The following is a 16,018-nucleotide window of genomic DNA, read 5'->3' as shown; positions in this document are numbered from 1 at the left end:
TCCAGACCAAAGCATGTTACAGTATGTCATTATTTTTTGTACAAAAATCAAGCCAAACTGGAGAAGCCATGTGTAAAAAAACCTAAATACACCTTATGATTTAGTTTCTTCTAGAACCACCTTTAGCAGCAATAACTTAAAGTAATCCTGTTTTTAGTCTCTTACAGTAGATTGTTGTGTGGGAATTTTGCTCACTCTTCTTTAAAATGTTGCTTTAATTTATTGAGGTTTTCAGACATTTGTTTATACATAGCTTCCTTAAGGTCCTGCCACAGCATTTCATTTGGGTTGAAGTCTGGACTTCGGTGACTGGGTCATTCAAAACCTTGATTCTGTTGTTTTTCAGCCATTCCATCGTAGATTTGCTGGTGTGCTTGGGGTCACTGTCCTGTTGCACAACCCAATTTCAGCCTGCTGTCACACAGATGGCCTCATATCTGACTTTAGAATACGTGGTTAGAAAGAGAAGTTTATAGACGACTCATTGTATGCAAGGTGCCCACGTCCTGTGGCTGCAAAGCAAGTCGATACCATCAAACCTCCACCTCAATGCTTGACAGTTGGTACGAGGAGTTTGTGGTTATATATAGTACTGTGTTAGGTTTTCAATAAAGTGGAATTGTGCATTATAGACAAATATCTCTATTCTGGTTTCATCTGTCCAAAGGACATTGTTCCAGAAGTCTTATGGTTCGTTGAGATGCAACTTTTTAGAGAACCTGGCATCCCTTACAAAAAACACATATTTGTTCAGTGTTTTTTTAATTATTCAAGTTTCCACATCAAACATGATAACTGAGGCCTCTAGAGTCTGAGTAGTAACTCTAGTTAGTTGTACTTTCCTCAACTTTTATATTTAACATGCTAACTAAGGCCTGTGAATGTTATGATGTAAATCTTTTTTTTTTTGTTTAATTCTCTGAGCTTTGCACAGTTTGTTCTTTGGGTAGATTTGCTGCCACATTCAGTTCTGGGAAAATTAGATGTCTTGAATATTTTCCACCTGCAAAAATTATTCCTTACTATAGAATGATGGACTATAAAAAAAAAAAAAAACAGCCTTATAACCCTTTCCAGGTTGATGTGCAACAACAATCATTCTCTAAGATCATTGCTGATGTTCCAGATGTTCCAGAACCAGATGTTTATTATTATTTCCTGAAAAAAACATAGCATTCAAATAGGGTGTACTTCCATTTTTACATGACCGTATATGCTTCTAGATAGGCTTCTTGGTAATATTCTATTAATGGTGGTGTTGATGGTGGAGTTATGATGTGTTACTTACATTTGGCCCTGTTGTCCTCTTTCCCTCTCTTCATCCAGATCTCTCTAGGTGACCTGAAATCAGGGAAAAATTAATGAGGGAACCATTTCTTTAAAAAAAAAGTGCCATTGTTTTATCTCCAGGACTATTCAAGAAATTACACCATGTAATATTTCCTGACACAAAGGATTCACTCTTGCAAGAACACAGAAAACTGAGAACATGGCTGTTGTCTGTCTCTGGCTTGTGGACTAATCTGCCTTTAAACCTCACTGTGGCCTGGATGGTCTTGTTTTTGCTACCAGTTACAGCATTCATCACTACCTGAATGGTCTGAACTATGGTGAGTGCAACCTTTTTCTTTTTGCTAGTATATCATATTCTTTTAGCGACCCATCCATACATATAGCGACCGTGTACATTTGAAAACATTTTTCCATCCTACAAATGTAAATGCTATTTTGACTGAAAATTAGGCTTTCTGATTTTAGTTTTTTGTTGACTTCGGAGCTAGTATAAAGACGATCAATTCCAGTAGAAATGCCGTGGTAGCAATGTTTCTACAGTTTCGAAATAACTTTAAAATAAACTCCAATTTTACATTGTCCTCAGTTAACAAAATTCTGAAAAACAGACTGCTTACTTTATATGGACAAAAGCAAAGACGACTGAACATATGGCTTAAAAGGTCAGGTGCCCCAGTATTTTGCTCATGAAGTCTATATGCTCTCAGCTGTAAAGTTATCTTTGGCTGCTTTTATATGTGGTCTTGAAATAAATTGAATTGAAACCTCAGCTCCGAGGCGATTTTTACACTTGCAATATTTTCTGGCCTAGAAAACTTTTTGCCTAGAGAGTTTACTATTATTTATTGATTTATTTTTTCTTAAAGTGTAAAAACCTTTTGCAAGCCCAGTGGTAGTCCAGAGAACAAATCCCTGTTCTAGATAAAGACAGTGGTGTATGGGACTCGCTTCAATGTTAACTGTGTTGTGGGAATCAGGTGTGGGAGCCGTTTACCCTCATCGCTGCTTACTGAGTTCGAGAATTGGTTTAATCTTGTTATGTTACTTCCTGTTTCGAGTTTCATGATGGCAGGGAAAACGATGTTATGGCCAGCGAAAGAAACAGAATGCCTTATTGATATATTAAACCAGCCTTTCTTAGGCCTGGAGCACTGTAATTTGCTTATGCGTGTTGTGTAAGTGCTTGCACTGAGAGCGCTGAGAAAAAAGGGGGGGGCGTGGACGCAAATCTCTTGCCAGCCTTCATTGCTAAAAAAATATATATGAAATATGTCAGGTATTCTTAACAATGGCAAGTCATGCATAAAAAAGCACTGCTATTCTTCACTTCATTTTGGTAGCAGAACTAAATAATATAAAAAAAACACACCACTTGATGAATCTAGTGCCTACCATTTTGCAAACCTGCGTGCACAAATGCGACATATGGAATTCTGCAATCAATCCACACTTCTGAAGTCATTCTTCTATTCGAAAGCAATTCTGCAGAGTAGAATCCCCTCTCCTGACAAGCTAGAATCAGGCTATGGGCACCGATTTCACATGACACTGAGGGATTAGACGTTTCACACAGAAAAGCAATGATGTATCAGGCATTTTTGTTTTCCTTGTTTGTTAATAATTACAGGGATATTCCATGTTCATTATTTACTGTACACTTCATGCATAATATACAGTAATGTATACGCACATGAGGTCTTTATTTTAATAAATCTATTCGGATGCGTCTAAATAGAACGTAATGAAAACGAATAAACAAAAAACCAAACACGGCACAGTTTGACTTCAGAAGCACCGAGATGGATTTTTGAATGTCATGTGCCGCTGGCTTTCTTTTAGGTTTATTTCTGCTGGTACTTACATTTGTGCTAATAGTCCAGTGTAAAGGTAATTAGAGTATTTACCCTCTTAGTTCATTAAAAAAGTCACTTTAACTTGTCAGGCTTAATTCATTGGCCAATAAAAAGATCATTGCATAGCTAATTAGTGCTTCATGCTGATGACATACAGATAAGCCGGCTTAACACTCGCTTCAGCTGCACTGGCTCTTGCAGCTATTTAAATGAGAAAAGATTCGAATATTTAGCGTGTACCTATTTTTTTATCCTATTTTTTTCTTTTGTAACATAAACAAACCCCACCGACTCAGTTTTTTATTCAATTGCCCATGCGTGTCGTTTGTATTATGCTTTATTCAATATTTATTATAGAAATTAAACGTGCAACACAAATGATACAGTGAATTATATTATATTATATTATGATTCGGGCTGTCAATCGATTAAAATATTTAATAGCGATTAATCGGACGATTGTCATGAGTTAACGCACAATTAATCACAACTTAATCACATTTGTATTTGTTCTATATGTTCCTTAAATTAATACTTCTCAATTTTTTTACGCTCTAATCAACATAGGCATGGACAAATATGGATGATTTATGCAAATGTATGTTTATTATTAGTGAAACCAGACTCAACATAGAGCATGAAGACAATGTTTTACAGTAATTATGGCGTTTTAAATTACGTAAATTATCAGGACACAAAACGGAACATTTGCTATGTTTTAATTGCCGTATGTGTGCGTCCTGGCAATTCTTTTTGGTCTGGGAAATAGTGATATAAGTCTCAGATCCATTACCACAGTAGATTGTGGTAATGCTCTATTTAAGAATGCAAACCACCAATGAGGAAGAAGGAGAACCATGGCGGTTTTTGATGCTGATTTGAAACTTTGCGCATCAGTAAAATAAATGTTTCGTGATTGAAAAAGATTTTTAGCTGGAGCTTATTATTTTTGAGTAATATTCCTGAGTAAAGAAAGGATGTTGCGAATAAATGTGTGTTGCATTGAAATGTGTGTTGGGTTTTAATTTCGCCTGATGTATTTATTTATATTTTTAATTAAATCAAACAGAAATGAGCACAGCGCAATAAAATTAGTGCTGTTAAAATTCTTTTTTGCCTTAAAGCATTATTAACGCGTTATTAACACTAATATTAATATACAATAAGAATATAGGGCTCAGATTCAAGAATCATTAGGTAATTACAGGAAAACTAATTTATTTCGTAAGGCAGTGGCCTTTAATCCTTAAAGGCCAGTGTGCCTGCATGCGTTCACTCCAGTTGATTGGAGTCTCCGATGGACTTATTACAAAAGTAAAATTAGATGCAGTTCCTGCTTGGTTTGGAATGAAAGCCTGTATAAGCATGAAGAAGACTGGATAAGATTGTAGCCCCCTGTCTTTCTCAGTTATGGCTTACTGAAGGAGTCAGGATTTCCTGAGTCATCCTATTATTTTATGGTCTTAAAAGCTTTATTAAGTAATAGGAAAAGGTCACAGTGTGTGTGTGTGTGTGTGGCACAGAATTGAGATGTGATCCAGACCAAGGTTGGTATTGTACATGCAATTATGCAAGCAAGGAAGTCACACCGATTTGGTTCAAGAGCTTTAGTTAATGTTCATCAAATTAAATGGCAATAACGGGATTTCGGTCACATTGGCATGGCTGTTGGTGTGAGAGTTGGTGAATATTTCCAAAGCTGTTGATCTTGGATTTTCATGTACAACAGCCTTAAAAGAGTGTAAAATACAAAAAGCCTCCACTGAGCAGAATTTATATGGCAGAAGCTTGTTGATGAGCGAGGTCACAGAAGAAGACAGGAAAGCCTATAATAACTCATTTTGTGCAATCCGTAGAGCAGGAAAGTAAGTGAGAAAGCACAAATCTCAAAGGCAGAAAACCTCATCAGGTTCCACTCGTGTCAGTCAACCTGGACGGCTGATAAATGGAAAAAGGTTGAATAATTATTGCATCTGCACGTTTTATGGTCTAAATATTTAACCTGAAGTAGGTGTGGCCCCGAGTCACTCTGTGAGTTGGTAGCTTAGTGGTCAAGGTATTGGACTTTGGATCTGAAGGTCATGAGTTAAAATCCCAGACAGACACTTCTGGGCCCTTGAGCAAGGCCCTTAACCCCATAGTTGTTTAGTTGTATCAATAAGATAAATATAAATCGTTCTGAATAAGGGCGACTACCAAATGCCATAAATGTAAATGTGGATGTACAGTAAATAGAAAGCAGGATTCCTACTACATGACTAGAAGCACTGAAAAACACACAGGGGAAACCAGAGAAGTAAAGATGCCGGTGTTGTGAGTGTAGTGTGTAAATTCTTCATGACAATTTCACATTATATGAGTTTGTAATCGAATTAGAGATGTGTGTGTGTGAGAATGCTTTGGGGTTTTATTTTTATTATTATTTTAACACTTTCAGTGGAGCTGCTTGATAGAAGTAACGTGACTTAATAGATGTTACATCATCAGAAGCAATTCTAGGGACTGTGCATTCCTCAGGCTGGGAAATACATGAAGCTCTCTTCATATTTTTTGCTCTTTATTGCTATTATATTACCCAGGAGCCTTTAGAAAGTATCGAGGTAACTGTCAAAACCTGTTAGAATTATAATCTCCATGCTAAATCCACACTAGTGCAAGATCAACCTTCCCTATTAGATCAGCCATAACTAAATCCCATAAGCTACAACATCTTTGGTAAAATTTTGGCTTTTATGGTCTGTAAATTCTCTAAAAGATCAATCTATTGAGGCAATGAAAGGAAATAAAATTCTGAAACTATTGTACATATTCTGAAAATGAGCAGCTAGCTACTTGTATGGCAGAATGATGCTGGGTTAGTGTTTTGTTACTTTACAGCTTAGTCGTCATCCATCATTGTTTTGCTTTCAGATCACAGTTCTGCTTCATCTTCTTTTTTTTTCCTATAAATGTTTTTGAGTTGAATTTAAGTACATTTTTAACATCATTAAAAAATGGTGAGAATCAAAAAATATTGCTAGTCTCACATGCTAGTGAGATGAGCCCATCTTAAGGGGGTTCCTGGTACTGCATTTACGTTTCAGAGGTTTTGGGGTGAATTTTTATCCTGTTTTGTTTAATCACATTTTTTTGGCTTCCAGCTGCTATGCTAAGAAACCCATTAACTGGTGGTGGGCAGTAAGAAAGTAAATGTAATTTGTTACTGTACTTAAGTAGATTTTTCACATAGCTGTACTTCATTGAGGCATTTCCATTTGGGAAGATTTTGACTTGACTACATTTCAGTCAAATATATTTTTTACTCAGCTACATTGAGCGAAATCAGTCAGGGAGCACTTTAATTTTTAATGGAGTAATATTTGACCTAGTGAATCTCTACTTTAACTCAAGTAAATGGTTTGCGTTATTCATCAATCACTGCTATTAACCAGACAGAATCAAACATTTTTTCATCTAAAATCAAGCTTGATCTCTGGCATACAGTACAATCATTTTATCCAGACATAACCTTTAGAATTAAGGCCAAACAGTTCAATCTTGGATTAATTATCAGACCAGAGAATCTTATTCCTTACAGACTGGAGAGACCTTCAGCAGGAAGTTTTGCACTGAAGAGAAGCTTTCATTTAGCCATAAAACCCAAATTAGTGGATGTTTGTCCTTCTGGAATCTTCACACAGGATCTCCAGAGCTCATAAGTCATCTCTCTTACTAAAGCCCATCTTCCCGAATTGCTCAGTTTGGCCAGGTGACCAGCTCTTGGAGGGGTTCTGGTTGTGCCACTTTTCTTCCATTTGAGAATTATAGAGGAACCTTTGCTTTTGGAAATCTTTAGTACAGCAGCAATTTTTGTAGCCTTCCCCAGATCTGTGCCTTTAAACAATCTCTCTGAGCTCTGCAGGCGGTTCCTTTGACTTCATGGCTTGGATTCTGCCCTGATATGCATTGTTAGCTGTGGGGCCTTCAATAGAGAGATGTGTGTCTTTCCAAAACAGGTCAAATCAATAAACTTTTCCAAAGGTGGACTCCGGTCCAGGTGTACAGTAGAAACATCACAGTATTGATAAAGGGAATTGGGAGGCTAATTTTAAAGTGTTTTTGCAAAGGCTCTGAATACTTTTGTTCATGTAAAATTTCAGGTTTTTCTTTTTAATAAATTGACAGACATTTCTAGATTTCTAGATGTTTTCACGTTGTCATTAAGGGGTACTGAGTGTAGGTTCATGAGAAAAAATTATTTTAACCATTTAGGTATCAGGCTGAAACCTAACAATATTGAAAAAGTGAAAGGGGGTCTGAAAACTTTCTAAATGCACTGCATGTAAGGCTGTGAATAATTGCAGATTTCCTGCAGGCAGAGAAAAACAAACCGGTTAGATCCGGTTTCATGAGATGAAATAATTTCCTCCAATTAGTAGCATGCTGCTAGGACATTTGTAACCTTTCTATTGGTCTGTCATAAAGGTATTTTATTTATATATTAATGTGAATACCCAAAAACTCACACCATCACCACTCCTACTTCTTCTTTGGTTTGCAAATATTTGTGATTTAAAATGTTCTGTATACTGTATATCATATATTTTATTGTAAGAGTACTCACACTGTGCCTGTATGACAGCTTGAATAGCAGTAACATTATCCTTCTCATTTTACAGATACTATTGCCTTCTTAGAGAATTCAAAACTAGCAGCTAGTCACACTTTTCTGTGCCTCATTGTGCTGACAGGAATAACACGCTTATGGGCAGTAAAGGCAGTCTTTCGCCTGACATCAAAATGCTATGCTATAATGCACACAAATGATGTGAAATTTGTTTGCTGAGAAATATCTTCAGGCATGTGCAGAGAAGTAGAAACGGTTCGAGCTGCACTATTTAAAGCTATTGGGTCTAAGGAAAAACAAGCACTTTATGTCACAAGTGTATGTCTGTTTGTTCTGTTTTATCAGTTGGTCCCCTGTTTAATTCTCAATCGTTCCTCGTAGATAATAGCACGGATTGATTTTACAAAATATATTTGGATTATTCTATGCTGCTAAGCCGCTAACTAGCAAGCTCGGTAGCATTAAAGGTTGTTTTTCAATGTCATCCTGCACTAAAACTCTCTAGTGAGCAGGAATGTGTTATAACTAGTACTAGAAATTAAGATTTAGAGCACATCCTGAACACTTATCAGTTTTATATACGTCTTTTGATTTTCCATAAAATTTTTTAAAAACTAGTAATAAATCATTTATAATTACCAATATGACACTGCTTTAAACAGGGTAAAAATCCGTGTATTAAAGCCAGCTCTAAAATAGGACATTGTAATTAAAACAAAGCTGTAACTTGGGATACTTAGAGAACAGATGAGGGTCCATATGCAGAATTACTAAACAACACAAACAAGTGAAGTCCCAATCCAATCTCGAGTCATTAAAACTAAGCCTGAGTCAATATACACTCACCGAGCACTTCATTAGGAACACTACACTAATACTGGGAAGGGTCTCTTCTTGCTTTTCAAAGCAGCCTTAATTCCTGATGGCATGCGTTTCACAAGATGTTGGAAATATGCCTTTGGGACTTGGGTCCATGTTACCATGATTGCACATCTCCTATTTGACCAGATACGGATTCTGGGAGGACTACTGAAATAATTAAACTCACTGTTCCATTCATGAAATCAGTTGAAAATCATTCAGCTTTGTAACAGGGTGCATTATTATGCTGAAAGTCATCATTAGAAAATTAGTAAAATGGTGCCATGAAGGGATACACATGGTCAGGAACAATACTCAAATGTGCTGTGACATTCAAGCGATGATTGATTATTAATGGGGCTCAAAGTGTACCAAGAAAACCTTCCCTACACAATTACACCAGCTCCTGTCATGCTAATGGTGCAAAGTTCTGACCCTACAATCTGTGGGGCTCAGCAGAAATCAAGATTAATCAGACCAGGCCAGGTTTTTTTAGTCCTCGATTGTCAAGTGATCGTGTGCCTACTGCAGTCTTGGCTGACAGAAGCTTAACTCAGCATGGTCTTCTGCTCTTGTAGCTCGCCTGCCTTAACAATTGACATGTTGTGCATTCTGAGATGCTTTTTCTTCATCCCACAATTGTAAAGAATGGTATTTTGACTTACTGTAGCCTTTCTGTCATCTTGATCCAGTCTGACCATTATTCACTGACCTCTATATATTTCTGTGAACAAAACCTCTGTTTACTGGATGTTCTTTCGTCTGAGTGAACACTAGAGATTGTGGGCATCAGCAGTACTCAGAGGGGACCATGCGTCATCAATAATCATGCTATAGTCAAAATCACTGCTTTGTTTTTATTTGAGTAGTGCTTTTAACAACGGACAGAGATAAACAGAGGTGGCAAAAGTACATACATCCTTCACTTATGTGGAAGTACAGATACTCATGTTTTAAAATACTCGGGTAAAAGTTGAAGTAGTGACTACACTATTTTACTCAAGCTAAAGTAAAGAATTTTGGGCTCTGACATGTACTTAAGTAAAAAAGTAGCCATTACTACTACCTGTTTTAGTGTCTCGCTGGTAAACCAAACCCAACATAGAGCATGATGACAAAAAATTATTTTGTTTTGAACTATTTATGGTGTTTAAAATGATGTAAATCATCAGGACACCAAGGGGAACCTTTCCTATGTTTCCACACGGACAGTTAATGAGGTGATACCGGAGCAACTGTACCTCTTCTAACTTTCACACGGATTACATAATCAGAGAATATTTGTATTAGATGTAACCTGGTTTAACCTGGCCTGGTTTCAAGCTTTCTATACATCTAATTATTATGTCTGTGAGGCAAATATTCACTGAGATTCAGGTTGTTTTATTTATGTGTTTGTGAGGGGAGATGACAGAGACGGCAGAGAGCGTCCCCGGTTTGTTTACTTTACTTTACAAAAGCACAGCGTTTTTGTTCTTATGATTGTAAACAAATAAAAGTAGATCCTTTAAAGATTCGAATGATAATATAAGTTTTGGCATTATGAGGAAAAAAAACACAAAATGCCCCGGCGCGTTTGTTGCCCACCAGAGGGTTAATTGTGTGAATTATGGCGGATTTTGGTGTTTGATTTGAGACTTGGCGCATCAATAAAACAAATGTTTACTGATTAAAAATATTTTTTAGTGGAGTTTATTTATTTATTTTATATCTGAGTAAAGAAAGGACATCGTGAATAAATGTTTAAATTTCGCCTCTTTTATATTTAGTTATTTATTTATGTATTTATATTTTTTTATAAAAATGGTCCAACAGAAATGCGCGCTGCATTGATAGCGCGTTAATAAAATGTAGTGCCGTTAAAAAGGAATTAGTTTTTGAATTTTGACAGCCCTAATTAATATATTATAATACAAAACTAATTAAAAATGTTGTTACATAAGAAAGTGTCCAGGCTGAATATCCACCATATAAAACATAAGCAAAGAAAAGATGATGATCAGGAATGTCTCTGTTCTCAGCAGTGGCAAGCCGTGCATTTGGTACCTGGACCTTCAGTGGGGACTTATCCGACATAATCCACCTCTTAATACCACTTAATATCACGTCGCGATTATAGAAACCATCAATACTATACAAAAACGCAATATAACAACACGTGGCATTACAGAAAGAGAGGCAATTCGCATATGGAGGGTGAATATTATTTTACTAAAGCAAGAAACCCAGTTAAGACAACTTCAAACCTCTACACTACAACCGGTGGAGGTATGCGCTGGAGAGAAAGGGACTGAATGTCATTAGAAGTAACACACATGTACTCTGTCTTACTCCTAATGACTTTAATTCCCCTTCTCTCCAGCGCATACCTCCACCTTTTCAGGCTCTTCTCAACCTGCTCCCTACTTTCACCACAATAAAACAATATCATCCGCAAACATCATAGTCCATGGAGACTCCCGTCTGACCTCGTCCATCAACCTGTCCATCACCACTGCAAACAGGAAAGGGCTCAGAGCCGATCCTTGATGCAGTCCAACCTCCACCTTAAATCAGTCTGTTGTTTCTACTGCACACTTTAACCCTGTCACACTGCCCTCATACATGTCCTGCACCACCCTCACATACTTCTCTGACACACCTGACTTTCTCATACAGTAATACAATTCCTCTCTCGGCACCCTGTTGTACGCTTTCTTTAAAACCACAAACTCTATACTTCTTCATCAACATTCTCAAAGCAAATAATGCATTTCTGGTGCTCTTCCTCGGCATAAAACCATACTGTTGCTCACAGATGGTCACCTCTTCTCTCAGCCTGGCTTCCACTACTCTTTCCCATAACTTCTTGGTGTTACTGATCAACTTAATTCCCCTGTAGTTACTGCAGGTCTGCACAGTGGAAAACTCCACTGCCATCTATCCTAAACATCTCCATGCTTCTAGCGGTATGTCATCTGGTCCAACCAACTTTCCACTCTTCATCCTCTTAATCGCTGCTCTCACTTCCGCCTTACTAATCCTATCTACATCCTGCTCCACCATCTCCACACGATCCAACCTTCTCTCTCTCTCTTATTTTCGTCGTTCATTAGCTGCTCAAAATACTCCCTCCATCTTCTCAACACACTCTCCTCACTAGTAAACACATTTCCATTTCCATCCTTTATTGCTCTAACTTGCAGTACATCCTTCCCAGCTCTGTCCCTCTGCCTGGCCAATCAGTACAAATCATTTCCGCCCTCCTTAGTGTCCAACCTCTCATACAGCTCCTCTTATGCCTTTTCCTTGGCTTTCACCACATCCCTCTTCACCAGCTGCCACATCTCCTTGTACTCCTGTCTACTTTTCTCATCACTCTGTCAATCGCAATTCTGTTTTGCCAACCTCTTTATCCTTATGCTTTCCTGCACTTCCTCATTCCACCACCATGTCTCTTTGTCTTCGTTTCTATTTCCAGATGTCACATCAAGTACCTTTCTAGCTGTCTCCCTTATCACTCCCACAGACCACCATCAGATGCTGTCTAGCTACACTGTCTCCTGCCAACACCTTACAGTCTCCAATCTCCTTCAGGTTGCATCTCCTACATGGAACATAGCCCACCTGTGTGCACCTTCCTCCACTCTTATACGTCACCCTATGATCCTCCTTCTTCTGAAAATAAGTGTTCCCCACTGCCATTTCCATCCTTTTAGCAAAATCTACCACCATCTGCCCCTCCATATTCCTCTCCTCAAAGCTATACCTACCCATCACCTCCTCATCCCCTATGTTCCCTTTACCTAAATGCCCATTGAAATCTGCCCTAATCACCAATCTTTTATTCCTAGGTACACATTCTACCACATCATCTAGCTCACTCCAGAGTTTTTCCTTCTCCTCCATCTCACAACCTACTTGTGGAGCATAAGCACTGATGACATTTATCATCGCCCCTTTAATTTTAAGCTTAATGTTCATCACCCTATCAGAAACTCTCTTCACCTTCAATACACTCTTATTGAACTATTTCTTTAGAATCACCCCTACACCATTTTTTTTTTCCATCCACAACATGATATAACAGTTAAAATCCACCTCCAATATTCCTGCCCTTACTCCCTTTCCACTTGGTCTTCCTCCTCTCCTTCTCCTTCTTCGGCCAACAGTAGCCCAATTTCTACCTTTTGGCTAACGTTACCTGTGGTGGTCATTGGTAACCCGGGCCTCGACCGATCCGGTATGAAATTCTGATTCGTGATCCGCATATTTGATTTAATTTGCCATGTTTTACACTGGAGTGTGCAACCCTAATGGCTGGGTTACGCTCATAAGAAATAAACAATTATAAGGAACAGACTTACAGGCACTTAATTATACATTCTTTTATACAACTTTATAATTGCTTTATCTCTGTAAAGTTGCTTTGTGACAATGTCCATTGTTGAAAGCACTTTACCAAAAACATTCAATCGAATTAAACTAATTTGAAACGAATTGAAATGAAAATGCATGTTCATGCAGCCTATGGTCCTTAATTTTTTTTTTACTTGCTTTGTAACTTCAAGGATCACATTTTTTCCACTTTCTGACGGTTGATGTGCACCTCACCTGTAGTCCCAGTTCCATATCTGCTTGATTTTTTGCTGTCAAATAATGATTTTTCTTGTGCCAATAAATACACAAAGTCTGTCCCACCATGACAGTGCCCATTAAAAAAAAAAAAAAAAAAAAGCCCATAAAGACATGGTTTGCCATGCGTGGATTAAAAGTACACAAGCAATCTTTGCAGAACCCCAAACTTAACCACTTTGTACTTATTTGGGATTAATCGGAACACTGACTCCACACCAGGACTTCTCACCTGATTACAGTGCCTTAAAGAACTTGGCTGAGTGGGCACAACTTTCCACAGCAATGCTTCAAAATCTTCTGGAAAGTCTTCAGCCGGAAGAGTGGAGGTTGTTATAAAAGCACCACTCCATAATAATGCCATGCCATTACATATGGGCATCATGGTCAGGGGTCAAGACATCTTTTAGCCATATAGTGTATATATTTTCATCGGTATTTTGACTGGTTGGTTAAGAAGAGTAAGTAACAGTCCTGATCTGATTTGAACAGGGAATTTATATTAAATCATAGCAAATGCTTTCACCACAACATGATGCCATCTGAACTGAACACATCTGCTTTATGGGTAAAAATTTCGTGAGCATTGCAGCTCAGTACCTTTATGAGCAATTGTAGATATGACACGCAATAGAGTATTAGAGTTTAAATTTAACATATAAAGGCAAAGTTGGATGCAAAGCATGGAAAGTGTGGATCCATGGATCTTAGTCAAATTTGAGTTGAATCTTGGTAGAATTCGAGTGGTAGAATTGTCTGCTGTTATACATGAAGAACTCAGATGAAGATTTAGTAATAATAAAGTCTACAGACCTGGTTGTACTGCTATGTAAGTGCTTTGTAAAAATCCAGACACCTTGATCAAGACTCTTTAATGTTATTAGAGTTTTAAATAAAAAAAATCTCATTGCTCTGACAGTGGATGTCTGGGGAACTTTTGCTTCCTATACCCACTGACTACTTCCTGATATAATGAGTAAATAGTAGGCTTTTAGAATCAGATTAAATTAGATTTAAGTCACCGTTCGGTTTAATTTCGGTATGGTTAGTGGGAAGAAATGCAAAACATAAAATGCGTATTTTATTAACATGGTTTATTATTTTTAACATTTGTGATCAACATTTAAACAGTTTACATTTTTGAAATAAATAATAGAATGGGTAATTAATCTATGGGTAAATAATATATAAAGTAATATTATAATATATATATTTTTTAATAAAACAAATTAATTAAATACCCTTTTATTATATTGACTAAACTAAGTGATAAATTAAATTAGCACAAAATAACTTTATGGGAAATAATTAAATAAATGGGAAAAATTAATATAAAAAAAACTTTACATTTGTCAGACACCATTTGGGTAATACAGATGTGTATGTAAATGCGTGTGGGTTTTACATTTAATATTTAATTTTCTAAGAGAGAAACCACTTCCTGGTTAGCGGCTAATGCTAGCACTATGGATTCTTTTGCGTTTTTATGCATGCCACTTCTTGGTTAGCGGCTAACGCTAACGTTATGGATTCTTTCGAGTTTTTATGTATGCCAAAACAAATCGCATTTCAGGTACGGAGTGAGTAGCCACAGTGTTAACTCTAGTTTATTTTTTTATACCTCTGGCATTGTTGTGTATGTTTTCAAGTTTAACAATGATAAATAAAAAAATTGTGTTCAAAGTGCGAGGCAGCCACTTAATATGTTTCTGAGGAACATATAAAAACGATTACATTTGGTAAACGTGTACCGAACCGGAATCCCTGTACAGAAAAATTACAGTACAAATACATGTACTGTTACAACCATAATATGGATGGAAAAAATCACAGATTTGCATCGGCATTGAAGTTAACGATGTGATGCATCAGTATAAAAAAGTGTCCTTTGGATGCAATTTGATGCATTGTTATATGTATTAATTATTAATTATAATCATTTGTGACAAATATGTAATATGTAGATTGTCGTTCTCTCAGCACCACTGCTGCTACGTGAATATGTCATATCACAACACTACAGAGACTGAGGTGTGTCCTGAGATTCACATAGAATAGAGATTAACATGGCAGAGGAAGAGCTGCATCTTGTTGGAGACAGTACTTGAAAAGAATGTCTCGTTTTATATATATATATATATATATATACAGTGAGGAAAAAAAGTATTTGAACACCTGCTATTTTGCAAGTTCTCCCACTTAGAAATCATGAAGGGGTCTGAAATTGTCACTGTAGGTGCATGTCCACTGTGAGAGACATAATCTAAAAAAAAAAAATTCAGAAATCACAATATATGATTTTTTAATTATTTATTTGTATAATACAGCTGCAAATAAGTATTTGAACACCTGTCTATCAGCTAGAATTCTGACCCTCAAAGACCTGTTAGTCTGCCTTTAAAATGTCCACCTCCACTACATTTATTATCCTTAATTAGATGCACCTGTTTGAGGTCGTTAGCTGCATAAAGACACCTGTCCACCCCATACAATCAGTAAGAATCCAACTACTAACATGGCAAAGACAAAGAGCTGTCTAAAGACACTAGAGACAAAATTGTACACCTCCACAAGGCTGGAAAGGGCTACGGGGAAATTGCCAAGCAGCTTGGTGAAAAAAGGTCCACTGTTGGAGCAATCATTAGAAAATGGAAGAAGCTAAACATGACTGTCAATTTCCCTCAGACTGGGGCTCCATGCAAGATCTCACCTCGTGGGGTCTCAATGATCCTAAGGAAGGTGAGAAATCAGCCCAGAACTACACGGGAGGAGCTGGTCAATGACCTGAAAA

At 37.2% G+C, this 16,018-nt stretch overlaps 1 protein-coding gene across 1 annotated transcript in view; it reads left to right on the top strand.

Annotated features, from left to right (window-relative positions):
* Positions 1–16,018, top strand: part of LOC310730092 (leucine-rich repeat and fibronectin type III domain-containing protein 1-like protein) — a 106,279-nt gene that overhangs the window by 87,005 nt on the left and 3,256 nt on the right. The window contains exon 6 of the mRNA XM_083548868.1: positions 1,327–1,610. The gene's annotated coding sequence lies outside the window, so the exon portion shown is untranslated. The remainder of the gene's footprint in view (positions 1–1,326; positions 1,611–16,018) is intronic.

The sequence above is a fragment of the Silurus aristotelis genome (assembly GCF_946808225.1).
Source record: "Silurus aristotelis genome assembly, chromosome: 8".
Classification (NCBI taxonomy): domain Eukaryota; kingdom Metazoa; phylum Chordata; class Actinopteri; order Siluriformes; family Siluridae; genus Silurus; species Silurus aristotelis.
Note: the sequence above shows the minus strand (reverse complement) of the source record. Positions and strands in the feature narration are given on the sequence as shown.